Source organism: Pelobates fuscus, chromosome 7, assembly GCF_036172605.1.
Source record: "Pelobates fuscus isolate aPelFus1 chromosome 7, aPelFus1.pri, whole genome shotgun sequence".
In the NCBI taxonomy this organism is placed as follows: Eukaryota; Metazoa; Chordata; class Amphibia; order Anura; family Pelobatidae; genus Pelobates; species Pelobates fuscus.
The window spans coordinates 80,460,740-80,479,838 of record NC_086323.1 but is presented as its reverse complement, the minus strand read 5'-3'; the positions used below and the strand labels follow the sequence as shown (position 1 = coordinate 80,479,838).

At 39.7% G+C, this 19,099-nt stretch overlaps 1 protein-coding gene across 3 annotated transcripts in view; it reads left to right on the top strand.

The window, feature by feature from the left end:
- Positions 1 to 19,099, top strand: part of DAG1 (dystroglycan 1) — a 193,286-nt gene that overhangs the window by 147,626 nt on the left and 26,561 nt on the right. Inside the window, exon 1 of one of the 3 annotated variants that reach the window (XM_063426118.1) lies at positions 8,210 to 8,287. The exons of the other annotated variants lie outside the window; for them this stretch is intronic. The gene's annotated coding sequence lies outside the window, so the exon portion shown is untranslated. Of the gene's footprint in view, positions 1 to 8,209; positions 8,288 to 19,099 lie in introns of those variants that run through there. 3 annotated transcript variants of the gene reach the window in all.

The window sequence follows — 19,099 nt, the reverse complement described above, 5'->3', positions numbered from 1 at the left end:
TTTGTCATCTGTCACCTTTCAGGATCTGAGTTGTGACCTCCTAGTACTTTGAAAATGCTGCCATCCTGTACTTTGTTCATCTATTTAATGTGTTGTGTATTAATATCATTCTTCTCATCTCCAGGCTACCAGCACTACTATGAGTGTTGGTTATTGTATCCTGATTTTATGTGTGTGTATTTTATTCTTTGTATGTATAGGTAAAATCTTTGCTTGAAGGACACATTGTATGTAATTGGGCATTCAGTAGGCTTGCTGAAATAATAGTGTGTATGTGTGTAAAAAAAATAAATAAATAAAATCACTTCTCTAGTGATTTTAGAAGCAAGTGTTTTGTAATGTGCATTCAATAATGAGCCTGGCCTCTGCCTTGAGCTAAAATATTGCCTGATATGTAAATTGATTTATTTGATTTACTAATCTCAATTCACAACATATTTTGGAGAGAATTTAAACGTCAGTACACATTATATCAACATCAGACTGATTAAATATAACAAGACTTAAGTTTCCCTTTACAAAATAGCTCTTTACGAATCCTTGTTTTTCTTTCATTATCTAAAGTGGTTGGTTGCCAGTGTATGTATCTGCACAGAATGTATTTTTTTTTAAATTTATTTATTTTTGAGTAGTTCAAATAGATTCAATTAATGATGTGTGTGTGTGTGTGTGTGTGTGTGTGTGTGTATATGTATGTATGTATGTATGTACATATGTGTTATTTCCTGTTGACGACTGTGATTTATAATTTGGGGAACTTTTACGTGCAGGTGTTATTTAAAGTGGGATTGATTGGTTATTCAAGGAATACTCTAATGTAAAAAAAAAAAAAATACATTTACAGTGGTTAGTGTCAGGAGTGTCTTGTTACCCTTCATTGTAAGTAATGAAACATAACTTCCCACCTTCACTCCATATGACAGAGTTGGAACTTCTCAGCCTGAGCTACGTGTTTGTGGTGCAGAGCTAAGCCTAAGAAGTTCCTAAGCATGAGCTTCTGGATCTCTGTCAAATGTAATGGAGGCAGGGAACAGGGCCCAGTGGACCCTAGGTAAACTGTTCTAAAGTGGTTTTACAACCTACAATGGGGACATGCCAGGGCACTCCTGGCACCATAACCAGTGCAGTGCACTTTAAATGTTTTATTATTATTATTATTATTATTGCCATTTATATACCGCCAACAGATTCCATAGCGCTTTACAATATTATGAGAGGGGGGATTTAACTATAAATAGGACAATTACAAGAAAACTTACAGGAACAATAGGTCGAAGAGGACCCTGTTCAAACGAGTTTACAGTCTATAGGAGGTGGGGTGTAAAACACAATAGGACAGGAAATAGCAATCAAATAAGGTGGGGTTGAAGCAGAGCTGGAGGAGAGAGTAAAGTGCTGCCTTTTAGGAGAGAGCAAGAGACAGGTATGTGAGGTAGAGATTACTCTGGGAGGCCATAAGCTTTCCTAAAGAGATGGGTTTTAAGCCACTTCTTAAAAGATTGAAGACTAGGGGAGAGTCTGATGGCGGTAGGCAGGCTATTTCATAGGAAGGGAGCCGCTGGCGAGAAGTCCTGCAAGCGTGAGTTGGCTGCATGAATTGACCCCTATAGGATACAAGAAGCCACTGTAAGGACTGATAGAGGGGAGAGGTGTGAGAGGACCGACTATAGAGAAAAATCAGTCTTGAGGCAGCAGTCATTACAGACTGTAGTGGGGGCAATACGGCTTTTGGGAAGACCAATTAGGAGAGTGTTACAATAATCCATGTGGGTAATTACTAGAGCATGGACAAGCTCCTTGGTAGCATCTTGTGTAAGAAAGAGGCGGATGCTGGTTTTGTTTTTAAGATGTCAAATCCTGTAGATGCTAACATACTGAATGTGAGGCTCAAAGGTGAGGTCAGAATCAAGTATGACACCAAGACAGTGCACTTGCAAGGATGGACTTATGTGGATACCACTAACTTGAAGGGAGAGCGAAAGAGGAGTATCAGTATTAGGAGGAGGAAAGACGAGACTTGCATATAATGTAGGCAAGGACACTCCTGACCGTGCCAAAATGAGACCATCAAGACTGATCATGTCATGTTCAATCAGATGCTTCTTGTAGAGAAGCATGGAAGGCCTATGGCATATGCTAGGCAATTGACACACTCTGCCTATCCAAATTCAAACAGGGAAGTGATGAATCCAAACTAGCCATATTTGGCATAATGTTCAAAACTTGAGCTTCTTAAGAAGTAAGTGCTTCTAGTGGCTATATGTCCGAGAGGCAAGTTTTCAAACAAATTTTTAAACTGTGCATGTCCACCCTTCACCTCATATCTCTGTCAACATAACTTTGTGATTCAATAGTTGCTATTTTATTTTTCCAGCATACAGGTGTAAAGTGCTGCAGAATGTGTTGGCGCTATATAAAGGCTAATAATATTTGCCATTTCTGAGAAACAGTAGTGTTTACATTGTCCAAGAAAGTGGAAATCTTGTTTGCTCCTAAACCACTATATTAATACGTAGTGGTGTTGGTGCTTAGAGTGTCCCTTGTACAATACAATTCTTTGTGCATGTTGGAGTTTAGAAATCCATTTCTTGAACTGAAATTAAAAGCTCCCATTTTCCTTGTACATACTGGGTTTTCTACATGGGCGATAATAAATCCAGAACTAAGTAATTAGTATGTGCTGGAAAAATGTTAAGCACAAAAGAAATGTTCAGACATGTCCTTGGAGGAACTAGGTCTAGCCATCTCTAATCTTTATATCTTTTCTGTGTACTTGTCTCTTTGTATTTCTGCCAGGAAAAGGAATGTTGTCTTAATATTTTTGTTTCCTCTTCACTCCATTTCGAAGATATAACATGTTAATCGGTTATATTATATGTGATGGGCCTACTGGCTTACAGGCTAACATCCATTTTGTGTTGTGTTTTTTTTTTTTCATTTTTCATTATTACATTTTATTAAAGGCACCTGTATGCACTTATCTTAGAATTGTTTACTAGGCCGTGTGGATTAAAAAACTGCGTTTTAGTTTAGTAAGAAGACTGTTTAAAAAAAAAAAAAAAAAAAAAAATGACCTAATGGAGTTTTTTGAAATTTAAGCCATTAGGGCCTAGTGTACAGCTTGTGCTCAAGGTCACAGCATAAAAAGCGTGTGTGTGTTTTGATAAAGGTTTTTTTTTCCCTCTAGGGGAAATTGATGGTGTGTGAAGTTGTAACTTACTCTCACAACTATAACACCATAAGAGGGGCATTGACTGTATCTCATTAGCTTTGTGAGTTCATGCAGCACAAATACAGTTGAGACATCTCACTTTATATATAGTGTTCAGGTCTGACTTCTAAGGGGTTAAATTTCAATTAAACAAAATCATCATCATTTCTTCAGTTACACCAAATGTTGATAAGACCAGCATTCTAGGTGGTCAGTTTGACTCTCGTTGTATTTATATCCTCTCATCCTCTTTGTGAAAGATCACACGTGTTAATGTTTGTTGTATCTGCTTTGAGTTAATCAATATTAACGAATATGACAAACCTTTGGAATTCTGCGTATTGTGGGCCGTTTGTTCCCCATGTGGCTGTCTAATCATAATGGGGGAAACGTGCAAAACAAAGACACTCTAAGCACCATAACGACTGCAGCTCATTGCTGCCCTAAATTGGATTGACTAATGTGGAAGCTCACTTCCACATTAGCCAAGTCACAGCAGAGTGGTGCTGGGGTTTTTGATAACGGAAACTGTTCAGTTTGACATGGATCAGTAGCGCACATAAACCCTTAATCACTGCAGTGGTTATGGTGTTTAGATTGCCCCTTTAAAGTTATAATTTCAGGGTCTTGCTTTGGAATCAGTAGTGAGCATATGGCAATTGAACTCTTCTCTTCAAACTTTGGTAGTTTGCAGGGCCCAGACAAGGTGTTATTAAAAGTATTTAACTGCTATTGGTGCATCTCTGTTTAGGATTTCTGTTGCATGTCTCAATGCCACCGAGGAACTTGCCATCCTTTCGTGCACAATCTAAAAGAGTCGCAAATGGGTTTCCTATTTTAACAATTGCTGGGGTACGTGTAGGGATGGGGGTGCCAGCGCTCTCAAAGCACCATATCCAGCCCTTCTACTTAACACTTTTCGTCTTGCAGTTGATGCATGTGCAATTCAAATATGTCCTTCATAGAATAACCTACTGGTGTGCTTTCATAATTCGAAGACTCTTAGTGTTGTGTGTTATTTGTTTTTTATTATTATTATTATTATTATTATTAAATATATTCACCCAGACCACCAGCATTAAAATAATATTTCTTCAAAATGACCATAGTTTTTAAACTGAAATCCAAAGAGGTTTTGCTCTGATCTGAGTGTGTGGGTTTACTGCACATCGCTAGCAATATTATAATTTGGGTTTTTGAATACTATGCTATTAAATATGGTATTGTTAAACTATTTTGGGCACATTTTATACTTGGCTTAAATTTACAGTTTAAAAATAACTGATTTGTTTTACTAATAGCTTCCTTCCATTGATTTGTTTGCTTCTTTTAAGGATGGTTTATATTTATAAAGCCTTAAGTGTAAGAGAGAACTTGTATATTTACCCTTCATTAATATCTGACCTTCAAGTGCCAGCGATAGTCCCATATCTGGCAGGCACACCAATGAAAAGTTCGTCTAAAATCGCGTTGAGTCACTAAATGCTGCATTTTTTTTTATTATCATCAACTGAAGTGTTTTGTTGTTGTTTTTTTTTTGTTTGTTTGTTTGTTTGTTTTTCTTTTAAACCCTGCAGACTTTTCAATGTAAATGCTGACTTTTTGCATTGATTCAGCACTGGCATTCTGTTCCTCCATACAGGGCGTTGACATGCTGAACGTTCTCCATAGAGATGTATTGATTCAATGCATCTCTAAGAGGAGATGCTGATTGGAGCAGTGTTTTGCCACGCATGTGCAATAGCCTCCTAATACTTTCCTAATAGGTATTTTGTTTTGTTAGAATACTAGATCTCTCCCAGGATTCAATCTTTCCAAACTATTCCAACCATTCATGGCTGTTTCTTTGCTACTTAGCCAGTAAGAAAAGAAAATAGTGGAATAATTGTAAGAATTTGCATCAGAATAGGGAAGCAATTCAGGATGTTTTTAAATAGCAATTTTTATTGGATACAAAGGATACTATTAAAGGAATACTCCAGTCACCATACCATCCAATCGAAATAAAGTTGTTATTGTGGCAGAAAGTCACTGCCTCTGGCTCACATTAAACCGTTCTCAAATGATTTAACACTAAAGTTTGTATTCCAGCACCAAATATCCTTGCCTCTCTGTCCTTCCGTTTTCTCAAACTCTTTAAACAGGAAGTTGCTTGAAGGATCAAGCAGCGGTGCCTCTGATTTTCAAGCCAGTTTAATGAATGTGGAGTCACTGATTGGCTGACAGTGTTAGCTGACTGCTCTCAGCCAATCAGCGCCGTCATTGTCTGATTCTGCAGGTGCCTTCCTGTTTAAAGATTTTGATAAAATGGAAGGACAGAGAGGTAGGAAGATTTTGTGCTGGAAACACACTTTTAACGCTTGTTCACCTTACAGGGTTAAACCATTCTCTATCTATTTAACGCCATAAGGTGAGCAAGTGTTGGGGACCTCGTGGCATCATAAATTAATTATGAAGAAGTTGTTATGGTGCCCAAACTGGTTATTCATACAAAAATTATTTGGAAAAGCAAATAGTACTGAAGGTGGGTTCTTCCTCTTTTTGAAGAATGATTCCATTTTATATGACCCTCAATTCAAAAATATGTCTCCTCTTGATGTTTTAATATATTTTATCTATACCATGATATTCAAATGACCACTTTGTCCATTGGAGTGGTCTGGGTGCCAACTCCCACCACCCTTAATCCTGCAAGTGTAACTATTGCAGTTTTTATAAACTGCAATGATTACCTTAAGTCCTCCCCTAGTGGCTGTCTATCAGACAGCCACTAGAGGGACTTCCGTGTTCATAGAACACGAAAAGTGTTTTAAACGACTCTGGATGTCCTCACGCTATGCATGAGGACCTCCAGCGTCGCCGGAATCCCCATAGGAAAGCATTGAATACACTTGCCTCCTCCCTCCCCCAAATTAATAGTGCCCCCTCCTCCCCCAAATTTATAGTATAATTTTTTTTTTGTCTTGCTGGTCGCTGAAAGCAGCCCCAGGACAGGCGGGCGCAAATATGTTCACTGTGGGCCGCATGTTTGACATGCTTGTAATAGACTAATGGGATTTCTATTGCCTTTTTGCTGCATGACACACAGAAGGTTATTCACTATACAGACATAGATTGGCAAGTGAATTGGGCATTTTGGGGAAATACTATCTGAGCTTGAAATGTAAGCAAACTGAAGATTCTTTTTTATTTTTTTATTTTTTTTAAGTTGTTTTCAAATTTTTTTGTCGGTTGTCAATTGTTTTGCTTACTAAATACAAGGAAATAATCAAGTTGTGATAAAGGTCCTTGAAAAATGTGTTGCTTCATGTGTTGGTGCAGTGGGAAGCAGTGAATTTCCTGCTCTAATCTATTTAATCACTTTAAACTGTACTGCAGTAATATTCTGTTTAACCCTGGAATGTAAAACATTGGAGTTTGCGAGAAACTGCAGACCACACTGTGGAGTTCACTCCATCTCTAGTGGCCGTCTTCCAGACAGTCACTAAAGGTGTTTCTGGGTCCCTGGTGGAGTTCTAGTCCTGTAAGAGACATTGGACATCCTCACGCTTTGCATGATTACATCTAACATCATTTATTGATTCAGTGCTTTCGTATGGGGAAGCTTGAATGGGCTCAGTGACCTCAAAGGAGGAGGACACCTAGCCAGCGCTAAGAGACTTCAAACTGGAAAAATATTTTTTTAACACCCCTTTTTATTCTGAGCAGGAGTGGCGGACGTATAAACTTAGGGACAGGAACACCATAGCGTTTAGTTTGTTCCGTTTGAAAGGGAAATCAAAACACTATAAAAGTTCAGCCTGCTGTAGTGGTTATGATGCAAAGTTTCCTGGCGCCTCCAGTGGTAAGTAGTTAAACTATTTAACAGTTTGTCAATGTCCTAGGACAGGGGTAGGCCACCTTCGGCACTCCAGATGTTGCGGACTACATCCCCCATAATGCTCTTGCAGCCATAATGCTGGTAAAGCATCATGGAAGGCGTAGTCCAAAACATCTGGCGTGCCGAAGGTTGCCTATGCCTGTCCTAGGATCACTAGGTACCTCTCTCCAGCTTTCTCTTCAGAAATAACGAAGTTGGAAATTCCCCTTTCGCGTTATATATATTAATTTTGTTACTCTATGAACGGAATTAATTTGGTAGGGGCATCAGCTGGCACGTGCAGCCAGTGCGGTATAAATATTGCAAATCTTAAAATGACTGTGACTATCCTGGGGAACTTAGGTCAGTAACAAACCTTGTAAACATGCTTCGACTCCGATGACTTTAGGAACTAATGCAATCAAAACCACACTGCAGTACTCTCTAGTGGTTATGGTAGCTAGATGGCACCTTTTTGAAGTAAACTGTTTTGAAACTCCTGAAGGAGGGGGAAATTAATATTTGGTTCAAAAGATCCAATGATGTCTTGGGTCCTGTAAACCATGGCTCTCCAAAAGATTGTCTCCCAACTAAAATTCCCTCAAGGTTTTCTTCAGGGAGTTGCTGTTGAACTGTCTCTTAGCCAGCTCTTTCTATTTACTATATGAACTCGAGCAGTATACACGCTAATCCCATGATAGTAAATAGTGCTGCTAAAATGAATGCATTAAAGGGTTACTCCTACCACCGTGACCACTTCAGTGATTTGAAGTAGTCATGGTGGTAGGAGTATGTACGTGCAGTGTTTCAGCTTGAAGCACAGGACATATTGAATAATCTGCATTTGTGTGTTTGAGCTAGTTGCACACCCAGCACGTGAGGTGGGCTGCCAATGTAAATTCTGTGCATATTTTACTTTTGTTGTCAGCTTGCACTGCATGCCGAGTTGCTGACGTAAAAAACTTACCTGCAAGCAGAAGATTGTTCTCACCTCCTTCTAATACACATTGGTTGGTTTGGTTTTAAAAAAATTTGTTAAAAAGCATACAAAAACTTCCTCACTCTGCCTCCTTCCTTCCCTCCCCTCATCAGCCCAGAGTGCGCACATGTGCTCTTAGCAGGCGATGGGTCCAATCATAGAGAAGTCTGTGAGCTGACCTTGCCTGGTCTCTGTGATGTTGGAGGGAGCACAGAAGTCCCCTGGTGCTGAATTCAAAGTGAGTTTCAATTTTTTTTAAAAAATGTTTAAAAAAAATTATTATATTTGATTATTTTAATGGGTTTTACTCCAAATGGGTAGGGGGCTTCTCAATAGTACCCAATAGGGTATATTACACAGAACAGGTCCACCCCGCCGAAGGGTTAAAGTAACCCTTTAAGTATTACAAATCTTATTAAGCTTCATGGGAAACAAAGTGACTGCTAATTGTTATGTCCTGAAACAAAGTTGTTTTTAAACAACTTTGCATTATAGTGACTTGAAAACCAATGATCAGGCAAACATTGTGGGATTGCTGGTCCTGCTCACGTGCACAAGGCGTCTGGTGGGATTGAGTGCGGCTCTTATCATCATTTTTGAAAACCAATGGTGAAATTAGGCCAAATTATGTTATATGCAAAATATCCATAACAAAAACACAATTGACTAATATAGCCGATTGTGTTTTTGTTTTAGATTTGTTTGTGTTTTGTTTTTTTGTTTTCCCTCCCTTTGGTTTTCAGTTTAACACGATTCACGGTTTAGCAAGTAAACAAGTGTTCTCTCCTGCTTGTGGCACTGCTTGCTCATGAAATAAAGAATGTCTGAGAAAGTATTGCGGTACATTATTTGCTTTTTCATGGGCTGCATGTGCATGGATCATAAATTCTGCTTCCATTACAGGAACCTTTCCTCACAATGTCAATTTCCTGTTTGGTTAATTTAAGATGAAAGAACAAGTCAAACCGAAACCTACTATAGGTGAATTACATCAATGGAGCTGTGCATTTTTTTTCTCAAATATTAGTTTCCTGTGCTGCACAGCTTATCAGAATTCACAAGTAATTATGTTGGAGCGTGATTTATACATGTCCTAAGGCTAGATAAAGGAGAAGCTGTGTTTGTCAAAAGTGTCTAGTCTCTTTTCACCTGATTTACATACGTGATCCTGACTGCTTTCATGTTAACGGCTCCATTTTGCTTTTCTGCTCTTCTTATTTAAACTTATCCTGATGATGTTTCTCAGCTTTCATGCTGTCTCTTGTATCATATGTTGTTTGTACCCCTTTAAATCCATTCCATGTCCACAAACAGTCACATTTACAGCTCAGTTTGGACCCATCATAGATGAATGTTTGTGAATACACTACAAAACACACTGACTGATAAGATCGTGTTCTTATGGGTGTGTGCGTGCGTGTTGCTATTTTATTTTATATATATATATATATATATATATATATATATATATATATATATATAATCTCATGTTCATAGAGCATGTCTGGTCATCTGGAAAATAAATATTTACATTAATCAGTAGCGCACAACCATGTTTATTTTTTTATATGCAGTTTAGCAGTTTTTAAAATTTCCAGCAGCAAATTACAACCTGCCTACTGTGAAAATAATTATGTGATGGACATTCTGGGTATTTTAAACATACCTCCTTTTTGTTTTTGTTTTCTGCACCAATTACACAAACGGAAAATGAGCAGCCGGTCCAAAAGATAAAAGTTTGGGCAATTGAATACAACTCCAAGGGAACATGCCTGCTTGTATGACATTGCATGGGACATGTGGTTAGGGATATGTACTTTAAAGGGGCATCCTAAGCACCATAGATGCTGTCCCTTTTGGTCAGAAAACACATCTCTAGTGGATCTGAGACTGATAGCCAATAGTGGCACTTCTTACTGTATACCTTCAATTTTTGAAGGTCTTCATGTATGGACTGGTAAGGACCAGCAAGGAGATACCAAATGCATCCAGTGCTTCTCTGAGAAGCATTGGATTGGATGGGACTGGGTTAATCACACATGCAAAGCGTCTGTGAAGACACTGGCTTGGCACCGGATTACTGGCATGTTTTAAAGTCTTATTTTAAAAGCTTTAATGATTGCCACACACACTCGTGTAGTATGGTTTTTTGAAAAAGCATTGTTTTTATTTAAAAAAATATATATATAATAATAAATGTAACTTTTGCTCCTCAGTAATTGATATGCATGAAAACAGGAACTGCACCCTAATGTTCTTACACTTCCAGAATCGGCACTGATTGAACAGATTCACTAGAGAGCTGTTAGAAGCTAAAGGGTGTGACAGGGATAGTATAAAATACTTTGCAATGGAATGTCAATTATTTTCAATAGAAACAAAATGGTGTTTTGAAATCATATAGTAACTCAGGATATACCGTATTTGTTTGGATAGCACGCTTTGAGTACAATATAAATGTATTTAGTATACTTTGTGGTGCCTGTTCTAAAAAATCAACTTTATACAATGTCTGCTATTATTTGCTCGTAACTTTCAAAGTCCTTCTGCTTGGAATTAGATTTTAGTCATGGGGGAGGAGAGCGACTGATTTTAATCTTATTTATTGCTTCTTTTTCGTCTCCTAGTAATAAAGGCCTCTTATCACTTAAACCTCTTCTTATTGAACAGGAGCTTTGACTAACCCCATCCATCACAGAACTGAAATGAATGACTTCAAAAGATGAATGGATGTATCTGTAATTAACCACCGCATTCTTTATTATTCAGTACATCATTTAGTTTTATCGTTGTCATAAGTTTATGGCCAATATATGTATATATCTTGTACATACAATAGACATAGGGAATTCAATTGTCCACTTTGGTTATTTGGGCCAAAACTTTGCAGTTCATTTGTCATTGCTACCTAGTTGCAGAATTATTAACTAAACATTTTCAATTGTGGCAAATTTTAAAATGGGAATTATACATGTGACAGAATAGCCAGTAGAGGAAACAGATTGGTTCTGTTTGCCTTTGAGACTGCTGTTACCATGGCAGGTGGAATTTGGAACAACCGTAGCCTGGTGACAAAAGGCCTAGTGACCCTTTGCCAGGCACAAACAGGCCTTGGGCTGGCATTGTTATGCTGTTAACTTTACTGCAATGTCTTAACACTACTCAAGACTCAGAGATAGCCTTTAATGGGTGCTGTTTTCCTCCATCACATCCATAGGTCTATTTGCTCAACAATTGCAGTATCAGACTGGATTCCAAATTTACTGGCCACATTCTGCCAACAGGTGGCCTGGTGCACGTTGGCAGCACTAATTGGCGATATTAGGAAATGTAGATCCTTGCACCCCTTTTATATCTGTGTGTAAAAAGTAAGCCAAGATCCAGCTGCCACAATGCTGTTGACAGTTTTCCATTTCTTGCAATGTGAAGACCGCAGCCTGTTACATGTTCTGCATATTGATTGCAAGCAGCGTAGATGAGTTCATTATTCCCTATAAACACTACACGAAAGAGCGATGATTGGACAAATGGGGATTGCTTCGTATTTCTAGGGTTTTTACTAGTGGAAAGCCAATCAAAAACAAAACAACCGTATTTTATATCAATGTATTTAAAAGAGGAATAACTGCAATATTTAAGGATATATGGTTATAATTGACAGTTTGGAGGGCTAGTGGAAGGGATTTGTTACATTGTTTTCACTATTACATGCCTTGGAGTTTTTGTCTTGTGCTGGAAGAATGATATGATCAGGTTTTTTTTTTCTTGTCTCTTGAGGCTTTACAATTTCAATAAATCTAAATCTTTTTCATCACAGATTCTTCACAAATTGTGTGGCCATATATAATTTATTTTCTTTGGGTTGGCTAATATTTGATGAGAGCAGAACCTGCTACCTAAAGGGGATTCCCTAAAATCATTGGTTTGTCTCCCTCTGTTTTATAATTTCACTCTCCCAGTACAATCTGCCTTCTCTCTTCAGTATGCACAGCATTGTACAAAACGTGAATGTGTGCAGTTCTAGTGGTGGCGGTATTAACCCTCCTATTTGATGCTTGGCTCTTCTGCCCCCTCGTTGTTTCCCATCATTCACAACAAAAACTGCTTTCTGACTCTTTTTCTGCAACTAGACATGAAAGAATAAAGCACTGTATTTATTTTTTCCAGCATCGTTAAGAGAGTACTCTAACACAGGAGATTGGGTTTTTGATTACAGTTCTGTCTTTGCTTCAAAGCACCATGGAGGGTTTAACCCCTTACCTTCATATGCACTTGGCATCTTGTAAGTGTCAGAAGAAACTCGCCAGCAAGCTCCACTAGTAACACAGTTTGACTTGTCGCCTACAGAGCTTTGATAAAAACACCAGTGCAATTAATTTCTGCAGGAAGAGGAGGTGTATTGAGGGGAGTTGCACGTGGAAAAATACACTACACAGTCTGTAGGCTGACTAATACACGATCTATACGATATATACGATCTGATATGCTTTGGTAACAATTTTTTTTGGTTTTTTTTTTTTTTTAAATTGAATCTTTATTTATTTGTTTTGTTTGCCTTTTTAAATATGTTGCACAAGTATACATTTCTGTTTTTTAAAAGGTTTGCCATACCGTATATATTTTTTTATTTTATTTTTTTATCATCATTACTATTGATCCCTCTTTATAAAGTTCCTGAAAGTGTAATGATTGATGCAGCTTTGTAGAATGTGTCTGACAGGGTTATTATTAGTATCTCTTTGTAAAGCACCTCTGTGAATATTGAGAACTCTGACTGCTGTACATATTACTTGTGGGCGTGATACTATTTCATGCAGAAAATCACAATGTATAATGTGGTCTGTTCAGCTCCTGACTTGGTGCTCAGCTGCAAATCTGTATATTTCATTTACAGTAAGAAGACCAGTTGTTTTAGAGCAGGGATGGCTCAGCTACCGTAGAACTCCTGTACAACTGACATGGCATCATGTGAGTTGTAGGTCTAGAATATTTTGGTATCTGCTCATTTTTTATTTTTGTCATCCCTGATTTGTAACCTTAAAGTAGCTGTTTCCAGTTACAAGCTAGTAAATTTGTGTAATGCACGGTTAGAGGCAGCGAGGAATGTAGCTATGTACTTCACACATAGCAGGATGTTCTGCACACTCACTCATGCACACCGTCCCAAGCCGACCTTGTAAGTAAACTTTCCTTATGGAGTCTGGTTGTTGGATTCCAGTAGTGACCATTGTGAAAGGCAGCAGTCATGAATACATGAAAAATATTACACTAATCTACATGAAACACTCTATTAGGGTTTCGATATGTCGATATGTGTGTGCACTACTGTGTTATTGATATATTTAAAAATATATATATTTTTTATCCTTTTCTTGATTGCAGCTATAAACGACTTTCTTTTCTATTCATATCAGGCTTGGCTGCGGAAACGTACTACCTAGCTTCCTTATGTCCTAAGTGTACACACAGTGTTAAATTCAGAAGCCCAGTGACCTGAACCCCCTGCATTGATGCTAGTATAATAGAAGACAGTGTGCAGTGTCGGGCTGTTCACGGAGTAATTTCCATTTGCAAACTTCTGTTGGATTAGCATTGATCCCAACCCCCTCTCCCCTTCCCCTCCTCTTTAGCATTCACATTCTCAGAAGAAATCGCATCACATGAAATGCCTGACTTTCTTTTTTTTCTCTCGCTCTCTCTCGCTCGCTCGCGCTCTCTCTCTCTCTCTCTCTCTCTCATTATATCATTGTGAAAAAAGAACAACATTTCAGCATTTGCTCTTCTAGACTGCCATACCCTCTTTACTTGAAGATGTATATGAAAACTTTATTCCCAATTTGTTTATGGGTAATTTAACTTCTGAGTTCTGACCCCCTTACCTGGGTCCATGCCAGGTTCTGGTTGGTCCTGTGACGTGCTTCCGGCTTCCACATCATTGCTAGAGGAATCGATGCCTCCTTGGTGATGTCACAGAATGTGGAGAGGTGAGCAGTGCTGAGTGTCGGCACTGGAAAATGGTGAATAACCCCCCCCCCCCCCCCTCTAATTTTATATGAAAGGGGAGGGAGAGGGGTTTGTATTTCTAACATTATAGCGTTCCCTTAACTAAGGGACCGGCAGACAGTTGCAATTGCAGCAGCCTCCAAAATGGAAAGGAGTAATTTCGGCAAAGGTCTGATCTCATATAGCAAGCATCCAAGTCAGTGGCGTACACATGACCCATGGGGCCCCGGTGCGAAAATTGATCCGTGGGCCCCCCCCAACCCCCCGCGCTTACTCTGGCGGACCGGGGCCGCAACACATTGCGGCGGGCACCTGGTCGCAGGGGTTGCAGGGCTGCGAACCCTGCGACCGCGGTATGTACGCCAGTGCATACAGATGCACACACTTAAAGGACCACTACAGACACCCAGATCACATCAGCTCAATGAAGTGGTCTGGGTGTCAGGTCCCTCTGGTTTTAACCCTGCAGCTGAAAACATAGCAGTTTCAGAGAAACTGCTATGTTTCACTGAGGGTTAATCCAGCCTCTAGTGGCTGTTTTACTGACAGCCGCTAGAGGCGCTTCCGCGATTCTAAGACACTGAACGTCCATAGAAAAGCATTGAGTAATGCTTTCCTATGGGCGGTTTGAATGCGTGCGCGGCTCTTGCCGCGCATGCGCATTGGGAGCTGAGAGGCGGAGGTTTCCCCTGCGCCAAGGGAGTCCGGCGCTGGAGAAAGGTAAGTGCTGAAGACACACACTCTCACGAACAGACGCATACACACTAGCTAACAGACACACACATTTACTGACAGAGACACACTCAGCGACAGACATACATACACACTCACTTACAAAACATACACTCTCACTGACCAACACACACTCACTAACAGACATCAAACAGACTCACTAACACACACACAAACACACTCAGTAACAGACACACACAGTAACACAATCACTGACACTCACTAGCAGACACACACTCACTCACTGACACTAGCAGACACACACACTCTAACACACACACAGTAACAGACACACACAGTAACACACTCACTGACACTCACTAGCAGACACAAACACTAACACACACACTCACACTAACACTAACACACACTAACACTCACACTAACACACACACACACTCACACTAAAGTTTTTTTGTATTTAATCCCCCCAGCCTCCTTACCTTTTGGAGTGCTGAGGGGATTCCCTGGGGTCCAGTGGTGCTGCTGGGCTCCTGGGGGTCCGGTCACCCGGCGGGCAGTCAGGCTGGCGGGCGCGCGAGGGAGCACTCTCCCCTGAGTGCTTCCTCTTCAGCTCCCTCGCGCGCCGCGTACTGATACCGGCGCCGGAAGATGACGTCATCTTCCGGCGCCGGCATCCCTACGCGGTGCGCGAGGGAGCTGAAGAGGAAGCACTCAGGGGAGAGTGCTCCCTCGCGCGCCCGCAGGACCGGCCAGCCGGGTGGCAGCAGGGCCAGCCTCGGGGGGCCCAGAGGTGGCCGGCTCTAGGGCCCCCCAGGAGAAGAGGCTGGCCCAGTGGCTACATACCGGGTCGCAGGGGCGGCCGGGCCCCCTGGTGGGCCGGGCCCGGTCGCAGCCGCGACCCCTGCGACCCTGGTATGTACGCCACTGATCCAAGTTGCACCTGCTTCTGTCACGTCCACAGTTCCACTTATTTATTTTTATAAACCAGGTCCAGAACGGATAACTCTAGACATTTCTCCCTGCAGGATGTATGCTTTTTCCTGTAGATAGCATTCATATTTTACTGCTGCGACTTTATCAGAAAGTAAGGTAATTACACTTTGTTCTAATAAAGCACTAACAATGTGTACATTTGATTTATCAGTCCATCTGCAACACTTTAAGGTTCTTCGTGCTTTTGGAGGGATGTGATAGTTTTTCTGAGTTTTCTGTATTGACTCAAAGGGACACTATAGTAACCAGAACAACTACAGCTTATTGTATTTGTTCTAGTGAGTATAATCATTCCCATCAGGCGTTTTGCAGTAAACACTGTCTTTTCAGATAAAAGGCAGCGTTTACATTACAGCCTACGGATACCTTCACTGACCACTCCTCATATGGCTACTAGAGGTGATTCCTGGGGCAGTCCTGCACAGTGTGGATGCAACATCTTTGTATCTGAATATTGGGCATCTTTAAATTCAAATAAAATGGAAAGACACTGTTTCGAAAGCACGATTTTAAGATTAATGAGCCAGCGCTCATCTATTGTGTGCATGCTCAACCTAGAATATCTGACCCATTTAATTCTACAGGATGTGTGTGTATTGGTACTCTGGATTGCATCACACTAGCAGGCCTTGAAATTAGTGTTAAATATTGGGATTCTATAATGGAATCGCTTCTTATACTAGAGCGGTTTAGACAAGTCTGCAAGAGCTCTGTGTTCAGCATTTCACTGAGGTGGCAATCCTTAACATGTTGCGTGGCAGTGTTAACTTAACCTTCGCCCCGTAATCTGTAGTTACACTGCAAAATAAGGAGGCGAAGAGCCAAGCAAGATGTAACATTCTCCAAAGTAATATACATGTAGATAAATTGGATTCCTTAGTCTATCTAAAGACTAAATAAAGCACTTTGGTCTTGTTTTAATAAGCTTTCCAAATGATATAATATTTTGGATAGATTTTTTTTTTTAAATGATTAAATTGGAAAGCTTATCCAACAACATTAAATCGAGACATTAGTGGGAGATTTATCACGGCTAAACAGGTGCTATTTTGGGTTTCTAAATGGTGAAAGACAGACATTCTATTGGCTGCTATGCTGACAACTTCTTATTTAGCCCTTTTCCCCGGCAAAGCACCTGTTTTAACGTTGATAAAGCTCCTTTGTTTTAGTTTTTTGATGTTTTATGCTAGAGCATTCATCCTGTTCAAGTAAAAAGAAGAACCAAATGAGGTTCAAGTGTTTGCTGCCATTTTCAAGTGTTTCCACTCTTTATGCAAATTTTACTTTAATTCCATTGGTTCCTGCAACTTCGATCCCCAGTGGGAGATGGGGCCACATTGACCTCCGCATAGGTTACAAAATTGTTAGGTGACATGAAAATCATGGGAAATAAATTTATAATTTTTGTAAAAAAAGATTTTTGGGAAGGTTATGTAAAGAGATGCTGGGCTGTGTCCCTCCGTAGAGTTGTTTATAACTGTATGTATTTGTGCACCATACCTTCCTCCCCCCCCCCCCCCACCAACCCAAAAACAATTGTTTAGGGTAATTGTGGTGGTGTAGATTGAACCTTCCAGATTTAGAGTTTCTTTTAAGTATTACGCTTCTGGCTGCAGTTATACAAATCTCTTCTGAACGTCCATTACTTGTTCCTGCATAGGATGCAGTGCTCTCACAAAGGAGAAATGTGTCTGTTCTTTACAAAATCTGCATCTGCTTGCAGGATTTCTAGATCAATAATGCTTATTATAGAAGCAGAATCCTGGAACACCAAATTGATAAAGTATAAAAATGAGCACTTTGGATATGTGTGAAAGGAGCCCTCCATTGAATAGAGGACGTACAGTAAGGTACACCTCTTCTTGTTTGACTGTCATGTGCTTGTAATTCTCTGCTATTGAATCTTCTGCGCGTTTGTTTTATCTGTCCAGCTATTTATTTATTTGAAATCCGAGCACGGAGAAAGGCTTGGCCTAGCTTCTGTGTCCTATCTTCTGTGATAATGCCAGGGTATGTCTGTGTTAAGGAAGCTCCTCTGTTTGCCGTAAGCGTGTTTACAACTTATGTCTGTAAATATCTCATCTAAGATACGCCTTTTCTTGAATAGTTAGACTTCACATTCGATCAGTAAACACAACAGGCAGGTTTATCAGCACAGCATATACATGGTTATTTAGCAAAGTGAATTCCAAATCTAAAGGCAGATTAGCCATACTGAAATCATAACGGATTTAGAGAAGTTTTCAATTTTTGTTATTTTGGCCTTAACTTTGAATTTACACTCTAGTAAATCTGTCAGTCTTTTTTTTTTTTTTTTTTAACATATGGATTAAATATAAAATTTTTATTTAACTGATGTTTACTTCTTCTGAGGGCTAAGCTCCTTCTATAACAAACTGTGCATCCCAACTTTTTTACTGCATAGCAGCCAGCAAGTGTAGAATTCTGGGATGCACAGCCTGATGGCTCTCAGCTATGTATTCGCCTTTCATTTAAAGAACTAGTCTGTTCATTGCTCAACATAATCAGACAATTTATGGTATACTTTTTTTTTTTTTTTGCAGGGTTTCCTTTAGCTTGACTTGATATAGTCATAAGGAACTTACATTAATTTATTTAAAAGGGCGTTCTAAGCCGTTTAAATTGTACACCAAAGTAAGCCTGAATGACATTGTTCCAGGTTGTCATTAGACCATCCAAGCTTTTCATTCGGTATCCAGTCCTGACTCCTCGTACTGTGGTTTTAGAGCTTTCGTGACTTAATATCTTTGTTGTTTTTGACAGCCACATTCTAAATGGTCTTCTCTATCCTGCCCTTGCTGCGTATAATGCTATTACAAGCTCTGGAAGGCATGGGCTTGTTCCTTAAGAAGGACATCACAAGTTTTCCAGTTGTTTTTACTATACTGACATTCACTAACATTCAGGTTTTTAAACTAGATATTAGTTGGCCAGATTGAAACTATGCATGGAACACTCTAATAAAAAATATTTGTATTTCTTTTCAATTTACTGGTTTAGATCACTGTCCTATTTTAAAAAAAAAAAAAAAAAAAATAGTTCTAGATTTAATGAACTTACCTGTAATCTGGCTGTAGGCTCTGCAACCCATCTCCACCCACCCCCCTGTGAGATCATAAAGCTTGATGGTCTGTGTCTGATAAAATATTTTTCATAGAGAAGCATTGAGGATAAACTGTGCATGCGCAGCATATGGCTCTGATTGCAAAGCCTGTGCTTCTCATATTAGATACTTTCCATGCGGACGCCGTGCTATATCACAGTACAGGTAGTTCTATATTTAATGGTTGTCTTTCATTTTGAGTCCTTTGCCGGTCTGTATCCTGAATTTTCCAGT